Source organism: Hippopotamus amphibius, chromosome 5 (genome assembly GCF_030028045.1).
Source record: "Hippopotamus amphibius kiboko isolate mHipAmp2 chromosome 5, mHipAmp2.hap2, whole genome shotgun sequence".
In the NCBI taxonomy this organism is placed as follows: Eukaryota; Metazoa; Chordata; class Mammalia; order Artiodactyla; family Hippopotamidae; genus Hippopotamus; species Hippopotamus amphibius.
The window spans coordinates 27,102,820-27,121,388 of record NC_080190.1 but is presented as its reverse complement, the minus strand read 5'-3'; positions in this window follow the sequence as shown (position 1 = coordinate 27,121,388).

The window sequence follows — 18,569 nt, the reverse complement described above, 5'->3', positions numbered from 1 at the left end:
AGCAGCATAATTTATAGCAGCAAAAAAGAATTCCAATATCCATCAAGATACTGGATAAATAAAATGTTGCATATCCATTCAGTGGGATATTATTTAGCCACAAAATGAAATGAAGTACTGATACATGCTACAATATGGATGAACTTTGAAAACATTATGCTAAGTGAAAGGAGCCAGTCATAAAGGATCACATATTGTATGGTTTTGTTTATGTGAAATGTCCAGAAAAGGCAAATCCATAGAGACAGAAAATAGAGTGGTGATTGCCTACAGCTGAGGTGTTGGGGCAAATGAGGCATGTATCTTTAATGGGTACAGGGTTTCTTCTGGGGGTGATGAAATGCAAGAAAATTTTATGTGATGGTTGCAAAAAAACATTGCATTGTACACTATAAATGGGTGAATTGTATGGTATGTGAATTATACTCAGTAAAGATACTTAAAAGTGAGAGTAAAATGGCAAATATGAAAATGGTACATTATGATTACATCAAAATTTCTCTTCAAAATTATGTTCAAAGACTTTGAATACAAAAAAGAGGTCATAAAAATTGTGTAATAGGAATAATTCCTGAATTTAAAAGAAGTCTTCACATAAGATGACACTGGGCCAAAGAAATAGAGATTAAATAAGATTAAACACAGTTTTTCTAACATACTTTCAGGAACCCACAGATATGTCTGGTACACATCATCATCATGTGTTAGGGAATGTTAGATAGCCCCTCCCTGTCCTTAAAAAATATATAAAATAGTTAAAGGGGGGTTTGTGTATGTGTGTGCGCTAATGAAATGTCTCCAACTGATAGTTCTGAAATCCAAATATTTTAAAGTGTATAAGGCAGAGTTTTGTCATTTGGGGTAGGGTTATGGATACATTGGTAGACACTAAATGTTGGTTTAGCTTAATTCAGACCAGATACTCTGCAAGATAAGGCAACCCATGGCTTCTTGGTTGAAGCCATAGGTTGGCATTACTATCAGAAGGGCCCACTGAGAAAAGAAAAGGAGCCAGCTTGTGGCAAACCACTGGAAGATATTTAAGTAAAGCAACAATCTCCTTAAGATCACTTTGTGTCCAGATAGGTAGAGAACCCTTTAACCAACAGCTGAAAGTGAACACTTTTGCATATCCTGTGTAAGTCATCCAAGCAGCAATTTCTCAGGTTTGGGAGTTTGTTTTTGCTTCATTTTCCTCTTGTGAGAAGATATGATGCTGTTCCACTGGAAATATTGGAATTCTGAGGCAAAACCTCTCCCAGGTGGGAGTCAGAAAAGACTTGAAAAGTTGATAGCCTCCTTTCAGACATGGCTATGATCAAGTCCTGTAAATGCTTGTAAGTGGCAGAAGAGCTTGCAATTCAGAGCATAGTGGTCTGCCTGCCTGCAGGCTGTTGAGGCAGGAGGGAACAAAGCGTCAGTCAGCCACACACCCCAGTAAGGACGAGCTCCCACAGGAGAGCCAGGTCAGGGCTCTATTGTTGTAGAAGTGGGTCATGCTCATCTAGCTCCATGAAGAACAGCATTTGGACAGAGGGAGAGAGCGAGAGAGAGTTTGATGCAAGTACCCAGTCTGCAGGGCACTAACATTGGTATTGGATATAGGCACCTGCTGGGCATAGTAAACAAGAGCATTCACTTTCACAAGTCAGGGCCTGTCACAGACCCAGGCACAGAAGCTGGAGAAGTAGGGAAATGGTCACTCCTTTATAAAATAAAAATTTGCTCAAGATGGGCAAGATCACCCCTCATTAGGAAGAGCCCGGTTGGCATGGACGAAGATGGAAGATTAGTGGCTGCCTGACACCTGCTGCTTGTTCCACAAGTCACACCATGTCCTATTCATAGGCCAAGCAACACAATCTACAATAAATACAAGTTATTAAAAATTTAGAGAATTTACTAGAGGAGGCAGCAATAGCACCTGGAAAGAAGCTAAATACCTGGAGAAAAGAGGAAACCAAATAGTGGACGTGAGAGCACTAAATAGGAAACCAATACTCTAGAACAGAGATTGGCAAAATTTTTTTTGTAAAGGTCCATGTAGTAAACATGTTTGGCTTTGTGGGCCATATAGTCTCTGCTGCAGCCACTCAACTCTGCTCTTATAGCACAGAAGCAGCCATAGATAGACGTAAACAAAGAATTCCATGTGCCAATAAAATCTGATTTATAAAGAAACTCAGATTTGGGAATTCCCTGGTAGTCCAGTGGTTAGGACTCCACGTCCTCACCCCTGGGGGCACAGGTTCAATTCTTGGTCAGGGAACTAAGATCCTGCAAGCCAAGAGGCACCAGAAAGAAAGAAAGAGAGAGAGGAAGGAAGGAAGGAAGGAAGGAAGGAAGGAAGGAAGGAAGGAAGGGAAAGAAAGGTTTGCTGACTATCCTAGCATTAGGTGTAGACTCCCATACCAGTTGTTAGGCTAACCTATGGAGAAAGAAGATACAATAGGAGTTAACTGTATGAAAATGGAGCTTGCAGGAAGAGCTGCCTAGGTAAAGTGGGTAGCAGATGAATGGAAAATGAGATTAGAGAGATAGGATTCAGGTTAGGCAAGAGCAAGGGGACCAAGGGAAAGAATTTGTATATTATTATAACTGGGGTGGGAAGGCATTGAAGGGTTATAGGCATGTAAATTTTTAAATAAAATTACATTTCAAAAAATCACTCTGGCTACTGGGTAAAAAAGAGGGGATGTGGTAGGCTGAAAAAAGACCCCAGGAGGACACCCACATGGAAACCCTGGAACCTGTGAATGTTACCTTATTTGGAAAAAGGATCTTTGCAGATGCAATTAAAATCTTGAGATGAGGATCTTACCTCGATTATCCAAGTGGGCCCTAAATCCAAATAAGGGAAAGGCAGAGGGAGATTTGAAACAGACAGAGATGGAAAGAAACAGACACACAGAGAATGTGATGTGAAGACAGAGGTAGAGGTTGGAGTAGTGTGGTCACAAGTCAAGGAACACCAAGGAACGGCAGCAAACACCAGATGTTAGATGAATCAAGGTTTGAATCCAACTCCCCCCACACCCCCCAGAGCCTCCAGAGGGAATGTGGCCCTGACAACACCTTGATTTCAGATGTCTGGCATCCAGAACCATGAGACAATAAATTTCTGTCGTTTAAAGCCACTGAATTTGTGATAATTTGATTTCTTTTCAGCCATGCTGCGAGGCTTGTGAAATCTTAGTTCCCCAATCAGGGATCAAATCCAGGACCACAGCAGTGAGAGCGCCAAGTCCTAACCACTGGACCACCAGGGACTTCCTCTGTGATAATTTGTTATAGCAGCCTCAGGAAACTAATACAGATGGTGAGAAAAGAAGTAAAGAGATCCTTTAGGAGCCTACAGTTGCTAATTAATGGTCTGGCATTGAAGCAGTGAAATAGGATGATGGCAGTGAAGAGGGAAATACGTTGTCAGAAAAGAGAAATATGTTGTCAGAATAGAGATCTATTTCAAACTAGGACCTGGAGAAGACTGGATACAGTTAATGTGTACTGGCTTGAGAAACCTGGATGATGGCAATGCCAATTACTGAGACAGGGAAGGAGCAGGTGTGGAGTTAAGTTTTGGATAGGTTGTGTTTAAAATGCTGGATAATCATCAAGAGGAAATATAGAACAAAGTATTAGAGATACAGGAGAGAGGTATGGACTAGAGATAAAAACTGGGTAGTCCTTGGTATTTAAATCCCATGGAAATTAGTGAGATAACATAAGGGGAAAAACACAGTGAGAGAAGAGAGTCCTGGATCTAGCCCTGAAGAACACCAATGTTTAAAAGCCAGATAGATCCAGCAATTCCACTTGTGGGTATATACCCAAAATAATTGAAAGTAGATCTCAAAGAGACATTTGTACACCCATATTCATAGCAGCGTTATTCACAAAAACCAAAAGGCGGAAGCAACCTAAGTGTCCTTTGGTGAATGATGGATAAAGAAAATGTAGTATATACATACAATGGAGCAATAGGCAGCCTCAGAAAGGAAGGAATGCTTTTTAAACATTGCTTCAACATGCTACATGCTACAACATGGATGAACCCTGAGAACATTATGCTAAGTGAAATAGCTAGATGCAAAAAGACAAATATTATATGATTCCACTAATATGAGGTATCTAGAGCAGTCAAATTCCTAGGCACAGAAAGTAGGAGGGTGGTTTTCGGGGGCTGGGGAGGAGGGAATACTGGGGAAATATCATTTAATTGTTATGGAGTTTCATTTTGGGAAGATGAAAAAAGTCATGGAGATGGCTGCCCAGCAGTGTGAATGAACTAAATGCCACTGTACTGCACACTTAAAAATAGTTAAAATGGTAGATTTCATGTTATGTATATTACCACAATTTTTAAAGAAGTAATACATTCTCACTGTGAAGAATTAAAATAACACAGAAGTGTATATAGTAAAATACAGAAGTCTCTCTCCATGATAACCCTCTACATAGACTTTAACACACTTACGTTTATAAGATACCTGGCATCACACTGTCGTATTCTTCAGTGGACATCCTTGCCTATGCATATCAGATGATTATTTCCATAATTCTAGAGGTGGAATCGGTGGGTCAGAAGGTCCAAACATTTACATTTTGGTCACACATTGAAATGGACGAGTTTTAATTTTAAGCCAGGCTATACGATGAAAGGTAAGAATGCAGTGAAAATGGCCCCTTTTATTGCTGGTTGCAGTTTAATTAGTACAACCTTAAAGAAAACAATTTATTAACACTTATCAGGAGACCGAAAATGCTCATACCTTTTACCTTATAGCAATTCCACTCTGGGAGTCTCTACCCCAAGGAAATAAATAAATGAATATGTAATATTTAGCATTGTTTATAATAGCCAAAATTTGGGCATAACAAATATTCTTCAATAAGGGAATGATTAAATATGTCATGGAAAAATTATGGCTATCTTCTTGCTCAAACACTACACATTCATTAAAAATGATGGTTGTGAAGACTCTAATAACATGATGAAAATATGTATAATTACAAATGTGTAAAAAGAAATAATAACACAATGATATCAATGGTTATATTAGAGTGTTGGGACTAACGTGGTTTTTCTTTGTCATTCTTGCTGTAATGTGGTTTATTTTTGTAGAAAAAAAGATATTTATTCAAAGATTAGGAAATGGATAGAAATTATCAAAGGAAAAGAAGCCAGGTAGAAAAAAGTTTCTTCATGGAAATAGATATGTTGATGCTAAACTTCATATGGAAAAACAAACATGCAAGAATAACTAAGGAAACACTAGGAATGGACAATCTCTACAAACATTAACACATTATAAAACCTTTCTAATGAAAACAGTGGGGAATTCCCTCGCGGTCCAGTGGTTAGGACTCCATGATTTCACTGCCAAGGGCGCAGCTTCAGTCCCTGGTCAGGGAATTAAGATCCCATAAGCTGCGAGGTGCGGCCAAAAACAAACAAACAAAACAAAACAAAAAGGACAAAAACCACAACCCCCCCCCCCCCGCCAGAAACATCGTGTGTACTACTACATGAATAAATAAGACAAACTAGAAATAGAATAGAAAATCCAGAAATAGATGCCAGTACAATATCATTATATGGTAAAAGTGCCATCTCAAATCACTGGGGCAAAGACAGACTTTTTCATAAAGATCCTTAGGAAAATTGGTTAGCCATTTTGCAAGGAAAGAGTTAAAATAGCAGGTCTGGTTGTATGTGCCTTCCTATCTTCAAGGGAACGTAGAACCATAATTGACCTCTGGTAAACCTCTTGGAATACTGCCCTCTGAATGTTGGGTTTTTATTTTTATGTCAGTGATTGATGATTTTGCTGTGTACACCTGGAGCAATGGACCATGCTGTCCCAGCTTGTCAGACTGCTTTGCACAAACATCAAGATTGATGATTTGCATGCACCTGATTTCATTGCTGGGGTCCAGCCTGTTGCCATGGCTGGCTGTGTAGCAGGATATGCCTCCTATATGACCAGCCTCCACCCCCACCCTGCAACAAAAGACCCAGATTCTAAAACTCAAATAAGATTTCTTGGGCAGAGACATACCACATACAACTGTAGTTTGATGTCAGAGAGAGAGAGAGCATGTCCTGTGTAGTCCTGGATGGAAAAGATGCAGAAACCTGCATTTGTCCTCTGGACTCTGCCGATATACATCTTTTTCCTGCTGCTTTTGCTCTGCATACTTTGCTGTCATAAATCTTAGCCTTGAGTATAATCTGCAATTGAATCTTGTGAATATTTTTTGTGAATTGCTGAACTTGAGGAGGTTCCAGGACTTCTGAAACACTTTTGAAAAAGATAAAGTTAGATCCATACCTCACACCATATTCAAGATTCAGTCTCAAACTGATTAGAGAGCTAATTGGAAACTTTATAGACTCTACAGAAAAACATGGGTGAGTTCCTCTTCAACTTGGATGAAAGAAAAGGATTTCTATCTGGATTTAAAATCCATATGCAATAAAATAAAGATTGATAAGTATGACTTCATTAAAAAAAAAAAACTTCTGCATGGCCCCCAAAATATAAACAGTATCAAAAGACAATGGACAAACTGGGAGAAAATATTTGAAACACGTATCTTGCATAAAGAACGAATATGCCTAATAGATTTTTAAAAATTTAAAAATTAGAGAAAAAAAGATGAAACTTCATTCCCCAAAGTAATATAAAAACAGCTCCCCAAATATAGAAAGATGTCCAAACTCTCTAATGATAAGAGAAAATATAAATTAAAATGACACTGAAATTACTGGGTTCTGGTCAGGATAATAAGAGCTTTATTTACTTTGTATTTCCACACTGAACACAGGTAAAAAATTCTGGACAGAATCCGTAGGACAGTTATCTGAAGACTGTAGAATACAAATGTTAACAGGCAGGTTGGGGAAGGAAACCAGAACTCAAAGTACCACTGAACTATCACATGTTTCTCATTTTGTTTTTCCTCCGATATCTCCTGGCCTGAACTCAAAAATAAGATGAAACCCAGAACTGTGCACCAGGTATGAACAGATAGAACTCTAAGAGAAATCCTCTATTACAGTCTGAGCAGCAGGAAAGGATGCCTCTGTAGGTCATAGAGAGTGAGGGGAATCCAAAGTTTCCTTTGTTTTTACTTTCCCATTCTCTCCCACACCAGTCCATAGGCAAATCCACAGTGGTGATGTAGGGAATGACAGAGGAGGCCAGGCTGGCACCTAAAACTCTGAGAGAACGCTGATCCCAAGAGCAAGGGGGCACCCCCCAGTGCTGTTTTCACTGTTTATCCTCTTGCTTGGCCCCAAGGCAGTTGCAGTTGTAAGGAGTGCACAGAACAGCAAGGAAACTAGAGGACCAGAAAGGTAAGTGTTGGGGAGATTAAGGAGGTCAATAAAATGGTCCTATACAGTTGTGTACGAACTTCTGGGCTCACCTTAAAGATGTATATGTGAAACCTAGCAAGACCCTGTGGGGCTCCTGGGCACAGGAGCCTTTCTGTGTCCACCGTTCCTTGTTTGTAGGGAACAGACTCCAGCCTCCATGACCTTCCCTGAGTCCCAAAGGGCAGATCAAACAGTTGCTAATCAGGGAAGGGAGGGGACGCAGAGACCAGGGAGAAACAGCCAAGAAACAATAGTGCAGCCTTGGGGCAGGGTCCTGGTTCCACCTCAAGAGATACACATAATAACATCTTTGAGCTCTTCTGTAGAACTAAATCCCCCAGCAAACGGAAAATGTTAACAACTTGATGAAGCATTCTTCATTCCAGAGAGAAGGTCCCAGTTTAATAACCTTGAGAATTACAGAAGCTCATCAGTAGACCCCCTGAGGCCAGATTAAAGAAATGCAGGCCCTGCACACACCCTGATCCCTATAAGCAACCCCTGTCCTTGAACCAGTGCTATAAAATGCACCAAATCCCTCCTGGGTTGGGACACAGAGTTTTCGAGAGTAAGGGCCCACTGTGTCTCTCTTTGCCTGGCAAAGCAAGAAAGCTATTCTTTTCTACTTCACCCAAAACTGTCTCTGAGATTCAATTTGGCACTGGTGCACAGAGGCTGAGTTTTTGGCATTATATGCATGGATGTGAATCTAATCAATGTTCCACAGGTTCTGAGAACTAAGATATAAGGTATACCACTGCCCAGGAATTTCCTTAATTTGATAAAGGGCATTTATAATAACTCTACAGTAAACATCATGCTTAATAGTAAAAAACTAAGCATGTTCACTTTCACCTCACCACTCATATTCAACACCATACTGTTAATTCTAGCCAGTGCAATAAGGCAAGAAAATGAAAAAAAAGGCATACAAATGGGAAAGAACATAATAAAAATTGTGACATAATAAAAAATATATATTTGGTTTCTGCTCACCCCCCCTCACTCATTTCCTGGCATATAACTCCTAAAACCTTTGGAATCTCTGAAGTAATAAATGTCTTTTTGTATGCCAATAAGATGACTAATGGCTGAGGACTCCTGGGTAGCTTCAGGATGGAGTCTAGTTGGCAAAAGAACCAACCATGTGATTAGAAGGTTGGAAATTTCAGCCCCACCCTCCTGACTTCTGGGAAGAGGAGAGGAGCTGAATGCTGAGTTAATCACTAATGGCCAATGATGTAATCAATCATGTCTACATAATGAAGCCTCCATTAAAAATCCTAACTGCAGGTGTTCAGAGAGTTTCTGGGTTGCTGAACACATGGAGGTGCTGGGAGGGTGATGCACCTGGATAGGGCATAGAAGCTCCATACTCCTTTTCCCAAACATTGCGCTATGTATCTCTTCCATTTGGATGTTCCTGAGTTGTATCCTTTAATAATAAACTGGTAATCTAGTAAGTAAATTATTTCGCTGAGTTCTGTGAGCTGTTCTGGCAAATTATCAAATAGGAGGAGTGGGTTATGGGAACTCCAATTTATAGCTGGTTGGTCAGAAATATGGAAGGCCTATATTTATGACTGGCGTTTGATGGTGGGGGGTGGGGCAGATTGATAGTATCAGAATTGAATTGTGGGACACCCAGCTAGTGTCATATAATTGGTCAGTGTGGGAAACAGCCCACACATCTGATGTCACACGTTGAAATAGAGAAGAAACTGTGTTTTCCCTTTTAGTGTCCCTATTCAAGAGGATATGATTATCACTAGAGAATACACACACAAAAACTTCCACAATTAAGTGATTTAAGTAAGGTCATGGGGGACTTCCCTGTGACCAGTGGTTAAGAACCCTTCCAATGCAAGGGGCGCAGGTTTGATCCCTGGTCAGGGAACTAAGATCCCACATGGCGCATGGTGTGGCCAAAAAACAAAAAGTCATAGGATACCAGGTCAACATGCCAAAATCACTTTTATTCCTGTATACTAGCAATGAACATATTGCTATATATTAGTAATTTGGTATATTGTTAAGCCACCCTGGGAAACCAAAAATATAAACTGTGGTACATCCATACAATGGAATGTTATTTAACAATAAAAAAAATGAAACATTGAAACATGAAATAACATGCATGAATCTCAAAGGCATTATGTTGAGTGAAAGAAGCTGGTATGAAGAAGTTACAGGGACTTTCCTGGTGGTCCAGTGGATAAGACTGCATGTTCGCAATGCAGGGGGACAGGGTTCAAGCCCTGGTCAGGGAACTAAGATCCCACATACCCCAATTAAGCCTGCGCGTGGGGCAATTACTGAGCCCGAGTGCTCTAGAGACCACATGCTGCACAGAAGACCGAGTGCTGCCAAAATAAACAAAACGACAAAACAACAAAGAGCTACATACTGCATGATTCCATTTATATGATATTCTGGAAAGGGTAAAACTATAGGGACAGAGAAAAGATCAGTGGTTGTCAGGGGTTAGAGATGGGGGAAGGATTTGACCCCAAAGAGCCAGAAAGAGGGAGTTTTTTTTAGTGTGGTGGAAGTGTTCTGTATCCTGGTAGTTACACAAATCTAGAAAATGTGTGGAAATTCACAGAACTGCATGCCCAAAAAAAAAGTTCAATTTTACTCTTCTAGGAATTTATTCTGAATATATAATCCAACAATACAAAAATACATATACAAAAGGTCATTCACTGCAGCTTTGTTTGTAATTGCACAATATTGGAAACCAGCTAATGCCCCTATACAGAAGAGTTGCTGGATAAGCAACTGAACATCCTCGAGATGGAGTACTATGCAGCTCTTAAAAAGAAAAAAGAATGAGGAAGTTCTCTAAAAACTGGTGTGGAATAATTTCCAGGAAACACTGTTAAATGAAAAAAAGCAAAATACAAAAGGGTATGTGAATAGCATAGCACCTTTTGTTCAAGAAAGGAGAGGGAAGTAAATATACATCTATCTGCATATTTGAGCAACAATTGACACAAGAAGGATAACCCAGATATGATTTAAGATTTGTATAACCACCGCCACACTCAGGCTGTGGTTGGAACCTCTGGGTTTTGTTAGAGTGGGGTGGAAAGGATAGAGGGAATGCACATGACACTTTTCTCAATACACCTATGCACACAGTCCCGACTTATACATTAAAAAAAAAGAAAGAAATCAACAAGGATGGGGGAACCTTTTAAAATTGAATACAAGGACTTCCCTGGTAGCACAGTGGTTAAGAATCTGCCTGCCAATGCAGGGGACACGGGTTTGAGCCCTGGGCTGGGAAGATCTCACATGCCTCGGAGTAACTAAGCTCGTGTGCCGCAACTACTGAGCTTGCCCTCTAGAGCCCAGAAGCCACAACTATTGAGCCCATGTGCTGCAACTACTGAAGCCTACGTGCCTAGAGCCCGTGCTCCACAGCAAGAGAAGCCACTGCAATGAGAAGCTTGCACACCGCAACGAAGAGTAGCCCCCACTCGACTCAAGTAGAGAAAGCCCATGCACAGCAATGAAGACCCAGCTCAGTCAATAAATAAATAAATAAATAAATTTATAATAAAATAAAATAAAATAGACCACAAAGAGAAATAAATGAACCAAAGCATATTCCAATTAAAAAAAAAAAAAAACCAGTGTTAAGGGTGTGGAGGAAGAAGAACCAACCCAAATTACTTTTGAGTACAGGATTTGGACTATATGCCTTCAGGCTAAAGACAAAAAGGCACAGAAAGTCCTTACTTTGCTCCATTCTGATATGCATGAATTTCAGTTACCATATTTTAGTCAAATAACACCGCTCCCCCAATAACAAGGTTCAAATTTCAAGTTACCGTAGTATAGGAACCATGAGTAGTTGTATAAGCTTTGCTATACAATTCTTCAGTCCACAAATTTCTAACAAAACAACAAAGGCACATTGTGATCAGTGACCATCACCTCACTTTTAAAGTTGGGTGATGACTGGTCACTGCACTTTTGTTATCAGCTGTAGCTATCTTGTCTCCTTGTCTGCCAGTGATAAACTAACTTGACAGTTTACAAAAATGGATAATCAGAAGAAGGTATTGGCCAACAAAGATGAAAGTACAGCTAAAAAGTTATGATAAAGCTAGAAGGAACATTCCCACAAATGGAGTTAGAGCAAATTTATGCACAGAAATGAGGAATGTGGTTGTGATGAAAAGGGTGATGTCTCAGAGGAAGTGCCGCCAGGATAAAATTTTACACTAAAGGAATTCTCAAAGATATTTCAGACATCAAAAGATAAAATGTTGGAAGCTGATTGAAACTTTGAAAAGAGAATGACAATTTGTCAAGGCTTAGAAAAGATACCCTGTATTGTGACTTATATAAGAGAAGGCAAACACATTCAAACTAAAGCGTTTTTTAAAATTTATTAATTAATTATTTGTTTATTTATCGCCATGGCTTACGGGATGTTAGTTCCCAGACCAGGGATTGAACCTGTGCCTTCGGCAGTGAAAGCATGGAGTCCTAACCACTGGACTGCCAGGGAATTCCTTCAAACTAAAGTTTTTTTTGTTTAGTTTTTAAACAAAGAAGTAAAGCATTTTAATTGTCAATATTTCTAAAGTTTTAAGTGACAGTGTACCAAATAACTAATAGTTTTATCCAGTTTTCCATTTCTCCATACACTTATGGCCAACAGTAAGAGTGTTTAATACCTTGATGACATTTTTAAGGGTAATGGAACAATTGTAATGTTTCCCATTGATTATTAAGATCAATTTGCATGGTTTCAACATGCATACTTATATTTGTGTTCCCACACTACTGTGCAAAGTGAGAACTGCCAGTATTCTAAAAATTATTGAACTCTAATCAGTAGACTTCTTTTTTGTAGAGCCATGGGTTAGCAGTTCTGAAGCTGCTTTCTAAATACTCTAGGATTGAGCAAATAACCAAATATATTGTGAATGCTGAAAGCCAGATTACTCACTATTGGAAAAATGTTAAAAATATGGAAAAGGGAACAAATAAATAGAATAAGCCCTACTTTGTTGGATTGGAATTGGAGATATTCAAGGTGAACTCAGGGATAGACAGATATAAATGGATATAGATATGTACATGTATGTATCTACATGCATACGTGTATTTCTCAGCTTTGTCAACTGAGAGTGCCTAGAATCAATCACACCTAGCACCCTGTTCTTGGTTTCTAACACCACTAAGAGTAACCAAGTTTCCTTGGAGAAATGACTGATTCTAGCTCTCGAGCAGGGAACCTAGAATCTCTTATTGTGCTAAAAAGTAAGATGGGCTATGTCAAAAGAACAAAGGAGCCAGTTTGAAGGAGCTCTTAATGGCTAAATCTGGAACAAATTGAACATCAAAACAAAAATGATGATAATAATAGATGATAATGTATTGAATATACTAAGAATCTATCAGTCCACACTGATATAACTAAATAAATGGGAGAAGGGAAAGCTCTTCCTTATATTAGAAAGCCAACTGATGAATGTAAAAGGAGGGACTTCCTTGGTGGTCCAGTGGTTAAGACTGCACTTTCAGTGCAGGAGGTGTGGGTTCCATCCCTGGTTGGGGAAGTAAGATCCCATATGCCACGCAGTGCCCCCAAAACCAAAAAACCAAACCAAAACAAACAAACAAAAAAAAAAACAGAAAAAGGAATGATGGAATTAGAAAATTACCATTTGGTAACTATCATATTAATAACTTATGTAAGCAAGAGTCACCAGTAGATGCTGAAACTGGTGAGTGAAAGTTTGAGAGATCACAGGATACTACACAGTTTCAAAATATCTCCCAATAACATGCTTAGAGTGGAGAAATCTGGCAGTCACCACTTTAAACCAAATTATTATTAAAGTTATCGACAGTAATGGCAGTAATCCACAACATGTGCTTCCTTATATGATACACTGAGAACTCAGCATGAATTCTGCAATATTCTTGCCAAAGATGCATAACCTGAATCTACCCATAAGGAAACAGAAGACAAACTCTAACTGAAGATCATTCTACAAATTAACTGGTCCATAGTCCTCAAAAATGTCAACGTTATGAAATATAACCAGAGTCAAATTAAGGGAGGCTACAGAGATATGACAACTGCATGCAATCAATTATCTTGGATTTTCTTTTGCTATAAAGGATGTTATTTGGACAGCTGGAAAAATCAAAATAAGGCTTGTAGACAATTATTGAGACAGTAGTGTTGTATCAATGTTTATTTATTAACTTTGGTAATTGTCCTGTGGTGATGTAAGAGAATGCCTTGGGTGTTTTTTTGTTTTTGTTTTTAATATTTATTTATTTGGCTGCGCCAGGTCTCAGTTGTGGCATGCAAGATCTTTTTAGTTGCAGCATGCAGGCTCTTAGTTGTGGCATGCTGGATCTAGTTCCCTGACCAGGGATCAAACCCAGGCCCCCTCCACGGGGAGTGTGGAGTCTTAATCACTGGACCACCAGGGAAGTCCCGAAAATGCCTTTTTTTGAGGAAATATACATTGAAGTATTTAAAGGGCACAGGAATATCATGCCTACAACTTTGTGTGTGTGTGTGTGTGTGTGTGTGTGTGTGTATATATTTTTTTCTTTCTGAACTATAAAGAGTAAGTTAAACTGAACCGAACCACTAAGAGTAAGCTTGAACTCTATATCTATACATAGAGAGACCTATCTATCGGTCTATCTATCTATTGAAGGATAAAGTATATGTAGGAAATGTAAACATTTGGGGAATGTGGGTGAAGGGTAATTGGGATTTCTTTGTACTACTTTTGCAACTTTCCTGTAAGTATGAAATTGTTAATTTTAAAAGTTTTAAAAATAAATTAAATCTGGGAAAAAAATTGAAGTGAGGTAGAGGAGGAGGCAGTGGCAAGGGAAAAGTCGAGTGGCCAGAAGAAGGAAGAAAGCATGGAAAGGTTTGGGTTCCAAAATCAAGAGGAAAGATAATTTCAAGAACGTGTGAGTGAGTGGTCCCTGGATTTGTCTTTAAGTGTGGATGTTCCTCATAATTCTGTTCTAGATCTTCTTCATTTCTTGCCCTGTATACTAACTGGGGTAATCTTATTCACTCACATGACTTCAGTTACCCCCTATACGCTGATTTCCAAATCTCTCTCTCTTGTCCATACATTTTTCCTTTACTCCTAAACCATACGTGTTTCTGTCAACTGGCTAGCTCCCTTGTACACTTTCAGGGATCTCAAACTCAACATGTCAAAACTGAATTCATAATCTTCCTCCCCAACCAGGTTCAATTCTAAGGGAATTATATCTCCATCCTATCAGACACCCAAGCCAGATGCCTGGATGTCTGCCAAATCCAATCTTTGCCCTCATCTCCCAAATCCAACTATGAAGTTCTGTGTCTCCAAAACCAATATATTTTATTAATTTATTCACATCTCCTCCAATATTAATACTGCTAATAATAATTAGTCTAGTCTGGGGTTTTCAAACTGCAGATCAATTTAAATTAATTAAACTAAAATAATGAGTCACACAACATTTTTTTTAAAGAATAGAATATCAAATATCAGAGTGCATTTCATATCATAATTATACATATTATTGTTACAACTTCTGTCTCATTTATGATAATAAATATCCACACACATATGTGAGTCCTGGGTTCTGATATTAAATATATTTCTTACTGTGAATCATGACCAAAAAAGCTTGAGAACTACTGGTCTAGATCAGAGCTGTCCAACAGAAATACAAGATGAGCCACATATGTAAATAAAAATTTCCATAAGCCACATGAAAAAAGTGAAAAGAAATAGGAAATTAATTTTAATATCAAAAATTTCAAAAATTTCAACTCATATCAAAAATAATATCCTTTTAACATGTTACCAGTATAAAAATTATTGTGCTGTTTACATGCTTTTTATACTAAGTCTTTGAAATCCAGCACGTATTTCACACATAGAACATCTCAGCTCAGACTAGTCACATTCAGTGGCATGGTAAATAGCCACATTGGTGGCTCCAGTAGTAGGCAGTGCAGATCAGGTTTTGCAACTACCTACCTTAGGAAGCAAACTCTACATTCACTCTTAGCATGTGAATCTAAACTTAGGAACTAAACAAGATTGTAAACTTACACCAGTGGTTGGATCCCCCATTACACCCAACCTTAGAGATGGTACCGAAATTGATAGATCTGTAAAAACTGTGGAAACCCTGAGGATATATGTGTGTGCAAATATGTGCACGTATGTTGACAACCGGGAGTGATGGGGTCAATGACATCACAGGTTTTCTTGTTTTCGGTGCTTCCTCCACCTTTTCCCAATGCTGGCCTTCAGCCTCTCCCTCTGAGTATACGTATCAGCCAAGGTAGCTGATACCTTCTGGGAAATACAAATTCATGGAGAAAAGTAACAAGATGCAGAAGGAGGTGCAACTCCTAGTAAAGCAAGAAACTGAACAACCTAGACTAGATGAAACAGATGGAAAGATAATTTAAATAAAATAATAAATATCCTCAAAGTGAAAAGAGTTCATATTGGTTACATCAGAATTTCTCAACCTTGGCACCACTGACATTTTGGGATAGATAATTCTTTGCTGTGGCAGGGATGGGGGTGTCCTGTACATTATAGGATTTTTAGCAGCAGCTCTGGCTTCTACCCTCTAGATGCCAGTAGCACTACCCCAAGTTGTGATAACCCAAAATGTCTCCAGATGTTGGTAAATGTTCTGGGGTGGGGACGACAAAGTCACCCAACTGGATTACATGAAGCAGGAATAATAAATCATGAAGAACCAATTCAAAATACTGTGAAAAATATAATGGCTGAAGTAAACAACTCAATGAATGGGTTATGTAGCAATATGGATCTAGGCCAAGAATGAATTACTACATTGAAAAATCAGGTAGAGGAAGTCTTCTAGAAGGTATCAGGAAGGGGTAAACATGAAAATATGAAAGTTAAACCTAGAGGATAGACCTATCAACATCTACATCATAAGAGTATAGGAAGGGGAAAAATAGAGAGGAGGAAATATTTACAGATATAATGCTTGTTAAATTCCCAGAATTAAATTAAAAAATTATCAGATTGAATGGGTACATAAAGGGTCAATCAGGATAGACAGGAAAAATCTAATCCTAGATACATTAGAGTGAAATGAAAGAACTTTGAAGAGAAAGAGCAACATCCAGAGAGAAAGAACAGCTCTTCTACAAAGGAACAAAATACAGATTGACACCAGACTTCTTAAAGCATTCTAAAGAGAGAGTAGGAGAAAGGAAGTAGGGATCAGGAAGGAAGGGGAAAAGAAAAACAAAAATTAAAAGTGGGCTTTGCAGTCATTTGATAAACTTATCTCTGTTGTGGTGTAACAGGAAAACCACTCCACTTCGTGTGGCTGAAGTCCCAACCCAGACTCTTTGGAACTGAAGAGACAAAGCCAGGTAAAAGGTTAGACCCCACAGAAGGAAAGAGGGTGGCTGTACTCTTGTAGTCCCAGGATCTGGGCTTCAGCTGTACAGGTGGATCCAGTTCCTAGGACCTGATTCACAAGACTGATGTATGCAGCAAGATGTTAATTTACTCTTCATAATGAGTAAAACATCTTTCCAGGGAATAATAAATACGCCTGGGTTTGTTATTCATGCATTTCTCACCTAAGTACCAATTAATTACATATCAATTAGTGAATACCAACTCACAAAAATTTAGTTGAATGATCATGAGGAAAAGGATTAATTTCCCCATCTCATTAGCATTAACATCTGATTTCAGTTCTCTCTCTCTCTCTCTCTCAGCCACTGATGATTAAATGCTAACCAATTCCTGCTCATGCTCTCCCACCTCACTCTCTATCCCCCGCCCTGCCCCATGTTTCATAATCTTATGTGATGTCCAATTAGATTAGTTTCATATTTCAGTCTTGAGATCACTATGAACATCATGAATGGACTTTCTTATCAAATATCTGCAGAACACCCCTTAAGGTTAAGTAAAAATAACTCATTTATTATGTGTTAGGTATCATATACACATTACCTCATTTAATTCTCACACAACTCTATGAGGTAGGTACTATCACTGTCCCTATTTTAGAAGTTGGGCAACTGGGGTAGTGTAAGTTAAGTAACTTGTTCCAGGTCATACAGCTAGTAAGCAGGGTCAAAGGAAGCCAATAAGACCTCAAAACCAAATAACTGAATAACTGCTAGATCTTCCCCATGTCTCAGGCTCACTTTTCTTGTCTGTACCTATCTCACAGCAATGTGAGATTCAAACGAGATTAAATATGCAGCTCGGTTTTTAAACCTATGAAGTATACTGCAAAATGGCACATATTATTTTAAAATATGCTATTAAAATGCAGTCTATTTGTAATAATGGATAACATAGCACGAATACAGAATATACACATTTAAAATCACAAAATTCAGGTCCTTAAAAACTTTTTATTGAAATATAACATATATGTTGTAAAGTTCACAAAACGTAAGCATGCAACGCAATTAGCTTTAATAAAGCATAAACTTAAAAAAAAACAACTAACTGCCACCCAAATCAAAATATAAAACATTACCAGCATCTCAGAAGACTCCCTCTGGTAAATGGTATATGCTTTTAAGTTAAAGACCTGGATTTGAATCTGACACTTTCATTTTCCTCCTGCGTGACTTTGGCATTTTTTTTAAGCTCTTTATTGGAATATAATTGCTTTACACTCTTGTACCAGGTTTTGAGGTACACCAAAGTGAATCAGCTGTATTTATACACATATCCCCATATCCCCTCCCTCCCCATCCCTCTAAGGCATCACCCATCATCAAGTTGATCTCCCTTTGTTATACAGCAACTTTCCACTGGCTATTTTACAGCTGGTAGTATATATATGTTTATGTTACTCTCTGACTTCGTCCCAACTTCCCCTTCGTCCCCTGCCCCCCCAACCTCGTGTCCTCCAGTCCATTCTCTGCATCTGCATCCTTATTCTTGCCCTGTCACTGGGTTCATCAGTACCATTTTTTTTTTTTTTAGATTGTGTACATATGAGTTAGCATACAATACTTGTTTTTCTCTTTTTGGCTTACTTCACTCTACATGACAGACTCAAGGTCTATCCACCTCATTACATATAGCTCCATTTCATTCCTTTTTATAGCTGAGTAATATTCCATTGTCTACATATGCCACATCTTCTT